The following is an 8189-nucleotide window of genomic DNA, read 5'->3' on the forward strand; positions in this document are numbered from 1 at the left end:
TTAACTCTATGCTCAAGTTCCTTGCACGTTTCCTACTTATACCTGGCACATCCGAAGTTGCACGTTCCATTAGAATGTCAGATTAAAATGACCTTGGTCCTGTACTCTCCTAGCCCTGAGGACTTGAGCAGCCAGTGGCAGTGCCCACAAAATGTGACTGTTACACAGCCAGCCCAGTGGGCGATATAACCCCTGAGCGCCTTCTTCAAATAAGAGAGTGTTGGACCTACCAGTGCCCAGATTTTAGCACCTTCTCTCGTTCCATGGGTTCATTCATGCAATAAAGCCAGACTCATTCATGTGATACAGAGAACATAAAATATTTGTTGAGCTCTACTCTACTACATTCCAGGCATTATTTGCAGTGATGGCAATATAATTGTGAACAAGAAACCAGTTCCTGCCCTCACAGAGCTTCCAGGCCAGAAGGTATTCTAAGCTTGAGAGATGGGCTCTGCCAAGCTAGAGTTTACTTTCTTTTGGCTTGTATGTTAATTCAAAGGCACTATCTCACTCTACCAGTGGGATTTGACGGCGTGATGTCTCACAGAAAGTTCGCTCCCAGACGTGGGTCCCTCAGCTTCCTGCCTCAGAAGCACAGCAGCAGGCATCGTGGGAAGGTGAAGAGCTTCTCTAAGGATGACCCTTCCAAGCCGGTCTGCCTCACAGGCTTCCCGGGATACAAGGCTGGCGTGACCCACATTATACAGGAAGTCGACAGGCCAGGATCCAAGGTGAATAAGAAGGAGGTGGTAGAGGCTGTGACCATTGTAGAGATAACACCCATGGTGGTTGTGGGCATTGTGGGCTACGTGGAAACCCCTCAAGGCCTCTGGACCTTCCAGACCATCTTCGCTGAGCACATCAGTGATGAGTGCAAGAGGCGCTTCTATAAGAACTGGCATGAATCTAAGAAGAAGGCCTTTACCAAGTACTGCAAGAAATGGCAGGATGAGGATGGCAAGAAGCAGCTGGAGAAGGACTTCAGCAGCATGAAGAAGTATGGCCAAGTCATCTGTGTGATTGCCCACACCCAGATGTGCCTGCTTTCTCTGCGCCACAAGAAGGCCCACCTGATGGAGATCCAGGTGAATGGAGACACCATGGCCCAGAAGCTGGACTGGGTCCACGAGAGGCTTGAGCAGCAGGTACCTGTGAAGCATGTGTTTGGGCAGGACGGGATGATCGACGTCATCAGAATGAGCAAGGGCAAAGGCTACAAAGGGATCACCAGTCGTTGGCTCACCAAGAATCTGCCCCACAAGACCCACCAAGACCTGCTCATGGAGTCCTGTATTGGGGCATGGCATCTTGCCCGTGTTGCCTTCTCTGTGGCACGTGCTGAGCAGAAAGGCTACCATCACCGCACTGAGATCAATAAGAAGATCTATAAGATTGGCCAGGGCTATCTTATCAAGGATGACAAACTGATCAAGAACAATGCCTCCACTGACTATGACATGTCTGACAAGAGTATCAACCCTCTGGGTGGCTTTGGCCACTATGGTGAAGTGACCATTGACTTTGTCATGCTGAAGGACTGTGTGGTAGGAACCAAGAAGTGAGAGCTCACCCTCCCCACAAGTCCTTGCACCAGCAAACCAAACGGCGGGCTCTGGAGAAAACTGACCTTAAGTTCATTGATACCACCTCCAAGTTTGGCCATGGCCGCTTCCAGACCGTGGAGGAGAAGAAAGCATTCATGGGACCACTCAAGAAAGACTGAATTGCAAAGGAAGAAGGAGCTTAATGCCAGGAACAGATTTTGCAACTGGTAGGGTCTCAATAAAACCTATTTTCCACTGGAAGACAAAAACAAAAACAAGAAAAAAACAAAGGCAGTATCTCTTCAAACAGCAGGGACTTGCATTGTAGTTGTGTGAGTTCATCTTTGTTGTGTAGGCATAAATCACCACCCCCTTTAAAAAACAAATAAAACGTATTTTCTAAAGTTAACTTATGTAAGAGAAAGTTCCAGAAATGCTGCCTGGTCCTGAAGGGCAAGTGAAGCATTAGCCTGTCTCCCCGAGGCTTTGTTTCAAAACTCCACAGGTCCATTTGCACCCTGTATTTTGAATGTGATCAGCTACATAATAACCCTTTACTTTTTTCCACACTATGGCACCTTCCTTGGAAGAGCTTAAGGTGTTTTACAGCCATTATCTCATCAACCCTCACCCTGGGGAGTGTTGGGGGTGGCACAGCATATATTATTGTCTCTATTTTACAGAAGGGGACATTATGATGGCACAAGAAGTTAAGTGTCTTGAGCAATAGTACAAAGGAAGTCAAGTGGAACTAAGAACAGAAACAAGTTTCACAAACAGGTTTTTGCTGCCCTGTCATAAATCTATCTGCTTCCCTCTATCAGAAAGAACAGAGTAGGCTTGGTGATGGTACTGAAGGTTTGATCTTCGGTTAAAAAGAATGGGTTAAATGTACGTTGGGAGGAAAGAGCAGATGAGTTAAGTTGAATCATCCAGGGTGATAGAGAGCTGCTTAATAAATGTCTTCAAACAATACACGCATGTACTTCATGCCTACTCCAGGCTGCAATGCTGCTAAGTGCTGTAGGAGAAATCTAGAAAGGCTCTCATCAGTACAGAGTAGGTACTAGATACAAATTTGTTGAAGGAAAGAAGGAAGGAAGTTGGGATATCTTTCTCATCTTCAAGGAGCTTGTAACTGGGGAGGGAGAAAAACTACAAACTATTACAAAAGTAAGTATGTGCTGAACTAGGGAGTATTCTCTGTTGATGCAATAGGAGCTCAGAGAAGGAAGAAACTGCTGCTGCCTGGAGTGATCATAGAAACCTTCTTGCAAGGCATAGAACCTGAATTAGGGTTGGAGAAGCGGGGGATTCTGGAGAAGTGAAGAGGAGGACGGATACTATCTTTGGAAGTGCAAGGGCCTGACAAGGTTGGTGAAGGAGGCATACGTAGGAAGGTGTGCAGCCACATGGCATGTTTTCTAAAAAAAGGAAGTGGATTTTGCAAGATTGGAAAGTGGGATTGTTTCTTTCAATAGGTATTGTGAAGTGTCTGCTATCCACCAGAAGACAAAGGGTAAAGAATCAAGGCAAACTTCTAGATTCTGAAGTTGAAAGAATGTCATTGTCAAGAAAGAAAGCTTGTATTTTGGAGTGTTTTTAATTTTTAAGTGTGTAATAACTTCAGGACATTAGTGTCAGTGCATTTATTTTGAAACTTTATTGATGCCTTCATTTTCTCAGAGTGTCTGTTTCTTCCTTAAAGTGAGATTGAGCACAAAATTGTTTTCCGCTATTACTGAATTAGTAATCTTTTTTATTTTTTTATTTTTTACTTTTATGTATTGTTTTACTCTGTTTTATTTAGTGAAACATTGTTATTATAACTATTATTTTTACTGTTATTCAATTCTAATTAAATGAATTATTGCATCCATTACCATCCCATCTCTGCTTCACATTTATCCCTTATTATGGCCAATATCTGGCAGATATTTTTCCATTAACTTTCTTCTTCTGACTTAGGTTGAACAATTAGACTTATACATTTTGAAAATAGCTATTAGTGTATTTTGGCATTTTCAACCTCTTCAGGAATCAAAATCTTACTTAGTCTCTTTTTCTCTTCCACAAAACAGGGAAGATGAAAAGCTTCAGAGACCAAAATCTCCTTTATTCCCAGATAATGTCAGCCTAAAACTAGGGGGAGATTATCAAAATAAGAAAAAAAATTAACTCAACATCATAGGAAATACGTATCAACCCAAATAGGAGATTTCAGGTTATTGACGATTTCAGTTATTGGGGGGTCTGAAGAAGGCAGGAGGGAGTCTAGCTTCAGAGTTTGGAGGCACTTTGGACTCGGATGATTCTCAACAGAGAGGCTAAGTTGGAGGTATTAATAGGTGCCGGTGCAGAAAAATAGGATCTGTAGATTTGACGACCAGTCTCAGATATGATTTGGGGGTGGGGTACATGGGCAAGAGGCTTAGGTTTCTATATTTCAAGTATTCTAAGCATACAGCAATAGGGAGAAAAATATGTAGAAAAGAGACGGGCAGAATTTTTCTGAAGTTCGTTCTCTCATTTATTACCTTTCCATCTAATGGAGAGCCTTACTGAGAATGAGGTTCATATCAAATTCCTATTTCTCTTTTCTGTCTTTGAATGTTCCCAGTTTAATTCAAGTGCATGCATTATCAAGCATCTGTTTTAATTACAGCTATTGTTAAGGTAGTTAATCAGTTGTCGTCTCTCACCAACCAAAATCCTATATTGCTAAATTTTTGTACAATCAAAGATACAATAAATATAAAAGGAATTCTTGTATATCAGCTTGAAAAAAATGCATACAACTTCTTTGCTCACTGATGCAACCAAAACACCCAGGAGTTATTATAATGTGCATTCCCTTGACACAGACTTTTATTTCATGCAAATGACTGTGATTAAGATTCAAATACTATTTTTTTCATTTTCACACATTACTTAATCAATGTGAAGTACTGTGTAAAAATTGCATCTCTTCATAACAGTGATTTTGACCAAGTCAAGTGTTGCTCCTAGAATTATAATCCAGACTTGTGATTCAATTATCATTTAGAGACTTTCTAAATTCAAATTAAGTTCACTCTTTCCTCCTCCTCCCAACACTGTAAACTTAATATCAATATGGATCCTTTGTAAGGTATGATCAAAATAACTTTCCATTGCAAGAAAATGTCCATTGTGATGTCTGATTTTTCCTTTACTTGCAAAAAGAGGCACAGCAATCAATAGGAACTAGCCATTAAAATGTATGAAAATGCAGAAGGTACCATCTATTTTTCCATTTATGTTAACTTAGCTTTTAGGCTGAATAAAATTGACACTCCCCAGAATACTTATCTATTTAAACCTACTTGGAATAGTTGCACAAACTCCATTTAAAGTTAAAAAGAACCCATGGAATGCTTAAAGTTTGGCATCCCTGTTTGATAAATTAACTACAGGACATTCAAAAAGCACACTCTTATAGAATCAACAAGGAATGCATAAAATGAAGCAAGATTCTAGAGGCCAACTAGGCAACTCTCACACAACTATGAAACACTGATCTATTTACAGTTTACTGCACCCAAGCCAGAGGCTGAATCTTGTTTTGTTACTGTCTGTGACTACCTCTTTTTTGCTCATCTTGCATTTCATCTTTATTTGAGGAAAAATTACATTTTGCCAATGACTAGGAATTAGGCTTCAGAACTGGCAGGTTCTGGGTTCTCATAATATCAACCCCACCCATTTATTAAAAATATGTACCATAGACTGAAGTTCTCTAGCCTCCGAGTTGAAAATAAAATCCAATTTTAAGTTGTTTTTCTTCTTTCAGCATTCACGAAAAATTCCTCCTTTTGTATCCAATTGCAATAAGCAGAAAAAAACACTCATCTTTTATTCTCTATGCTTCCTAGAACAAAATACTATCTCTGCCCAGACCTGAATTTGTTGAATTTGAATTTTTTTTGAGAGAAGCAGAATTTGCATTTGATGGAGTTTGATGAATTCAAACAGACAATGTTTGAATCTGGATATTCCTTTTCAGAAGTTTCTTGGACATGCTCATGGAATGTCCTGACTCTTCTACCATGAAAAGTTGAAGGGACATTGACAATTAGTCCATTTGAAGGGTCCCAACTAAATAAGTACCCTGGCTAGAACCAAAGGTCTAGTTCTGAATTTACTGGAAGACTAGGAAATATCCGTGAGATTGAAGTGGTTCTGCAGGGGGAAGAATTGTGAACTGCTATAGATTCGCCTGAGAAGCCAAGGTAGCGTTCCATGGGAGTAAGGGTAACCAACCATGTTGGGTGTTTTGAAGCTAGAACTGGGTTGTTTGAAGTCAATCTAGGCTACTTACAGAAGACCAAATGGAAAATTCCTATTTATTCTGGTCCCATTCAGGAGGTTCTGAGGATGTTTTAGGAGAAAGCTTTGGAGAAAACGAATGAGACTGTGTCAGAGACTACTGGTTGGGCCTCAATGTCCAATCTTCCTCATCCCATAGCAATAGACTTTTGCTGTGCCCTTGGCTGCTCAGAATAAAGGCCTCATTTGCCAGGTGCCCTGTAGCTAGCAGGGCTGGCTAACTTTTGGCCAGTGGAATGTAAGCAGAGTAGAGATCCAGAATTCCATGCCCCAAACCCTTGGGGCCAGATATGGTTTGGAATTCAGATTTATTTTTATTTTGAAGGTGACATGATGTATATACAGTTTCTTATGGAATATCTCCATTGAAGTTGTGAGGTGCTGTGAGGGCAGCACCTCACAACTAACTGCAACAAATTATAACAGAATTCACTAGTATCCCTAAGTGGGATAAATGAAGACCATAAGGCCAGGTGTAGCGGCTTACACATGTCATCCCAGTGCTTTGGGAGGCTGAGGCTGAAGAATCACTTGAGGCCAGGCAACAAGACCAGCCTCGGCAACATAGCAAGATCCCATCTCTACAAAAAAAATTTATAATTAACCAGGTATGGTGTATCTGTCTGTAGTCCTAGCTACTCAGAAGGCTGAAGAAGGAGGATCATTTGAACCCAGGAATTCGAGGTTACAGTGAGTTATGAGTGCGCCACTCCACTCCAGCCTAGGAGACAGAGCAAGATCCTATCTCTAACAAAGAAAAGAAAAAAAAAAAAAGACATACATAGTCTCACATTAATCAGATTAGCTTTTGCCTTCAAATGAATTTTTGTTGAAAACTTGTGAAAATTTTTGTTTTCAGAGTTTTTTTGGATTTTAGAATTATCTATCATTTGGCTGCTTCTAGAAAACCATAGAGACCACTGACAAATATATTTTGCCCCTTCCATGTTGCTTCCTATATCCAGTCTCCTGGAATGTAATTTTCCTCAGATCATGAGGACTGTGTTTATAAAGACAATATAAAACTATACCTGTTTGGTATTTCCCTCAAAGAGCTATCATTATATTTAAAAATGTGAATACTATTAATTTATTATTGAACATACATTATGTGCAACATACCTTGCTAAGTATCTTATTTAATGTGATTATTAATTCCATTGTATGGATGAAAAAACTGAGTTAAAGGAAGTTTTAGTATCTTGGCCAAGGCCCACAATCAATGAGTGGCAAAGCCAGGATTTGAAACTAAGAAGTCTTTTGTCAGGTCTGCATGTTTGTCCACGGTACTATTTATACCTTCTTTCCATGAGACCATAGTTACTAGATAAAAATATGAAGACTCATTATAGAAATCTGGGTAGAGTTGCATGTTTCTCTGTGGTTCTGGAATTGCATTTTTTAGATGCTTTTTTGGGACATGGTGCTTTTTTTCCTGCTCCATTTTAGTTGCACAAGTTTGACTCGCAATTAACCAGCTTTCTAACCATGCCAATGGACAACCCCAAAGGAAGAGAGTGAAGCTAGAATTCAGCTGTTCTCAATAATCACAGTAACGCTTAGAACCACAACTACATCATGACATTAAAGCATCTTGTTACAGTGTCTTATAGCTGTCATTATTTTATAGCCATACCTCCAGACTAAATTAAATGTGAATATAGATTTCAAAGAACCAGTTCATCTGGCATCTGGGCCATACTTGCTGGGTCACACCTGTGTGTCATTTGAGGTGTCATACACTCAGTGACTGGTGACATTTTACTGTTAGCACCCACCCACCCAAAGAAGTCACAGTCTAATAACAAAACAATCCCAGCTCAAATCTGAAATGAATTTAGAAGTTGTGAATGTGTTCACAAATAACTGTGATTATATTATTATCATTTCTGGCACCATTACCTAGAAAATATGAAAATGAAAATGTAACTAGTTAACAATAGGGAAGGGCAGTGCCAATGGAATTGGTTTTGAGTCCAGAGATGGATGTCAGACTAAGCCCTTTTCAGTTCCAGAGCTTTGGCCTCAACTCATTAGAGTAGTTGGATCTCAAAAATTACTATGGGAAGCATAACAAAATATTAACAATTGCTAAATCTCGATGACAAGCAAGTGGATATTCATTATACTATTCTCCTTACTTTTATGTAAGATTGACAATTTCATAACAAAAAGTCAGAAAACAAAAAGCAAAGGAAAATCCATTCAAATGATAACTTTTAAAATTAGCATGCTAAAATGCATTATTTAAATGAAATTCTTTAGGCATTTAGCCCTGTACATTTAGCTACTGTA

General features: G+C 39.7%; 1 pseudogene; it reads left to right on the forward strand.

Annotated features, from left to right (window-relative positions):
• Window positions 1-539: 539 nt before the first annotated feature.
• Window positions 540-1750, forward strand: LOC112629203 (annotated as a pseudogene).
• Window positions 1751-8189: the final 6439 nt, after the last annotated feature.

This window comes from Theropithecus gelada, chromosome 7b (assembly GCF_003255815.1).
Source record: "Theropithecus gelada isolate Dixy chromosome 7b, Tgel_1.0, whole genome shotgun sequence".
In the NCBI taxonomy this organism is placed as follows: domain Eukaryota; kingdom Metazoa; phylum Chordata; class Mammalia; order Primates; family Cercopithecidae; genus Theropithecus; species Theropithecus gelada.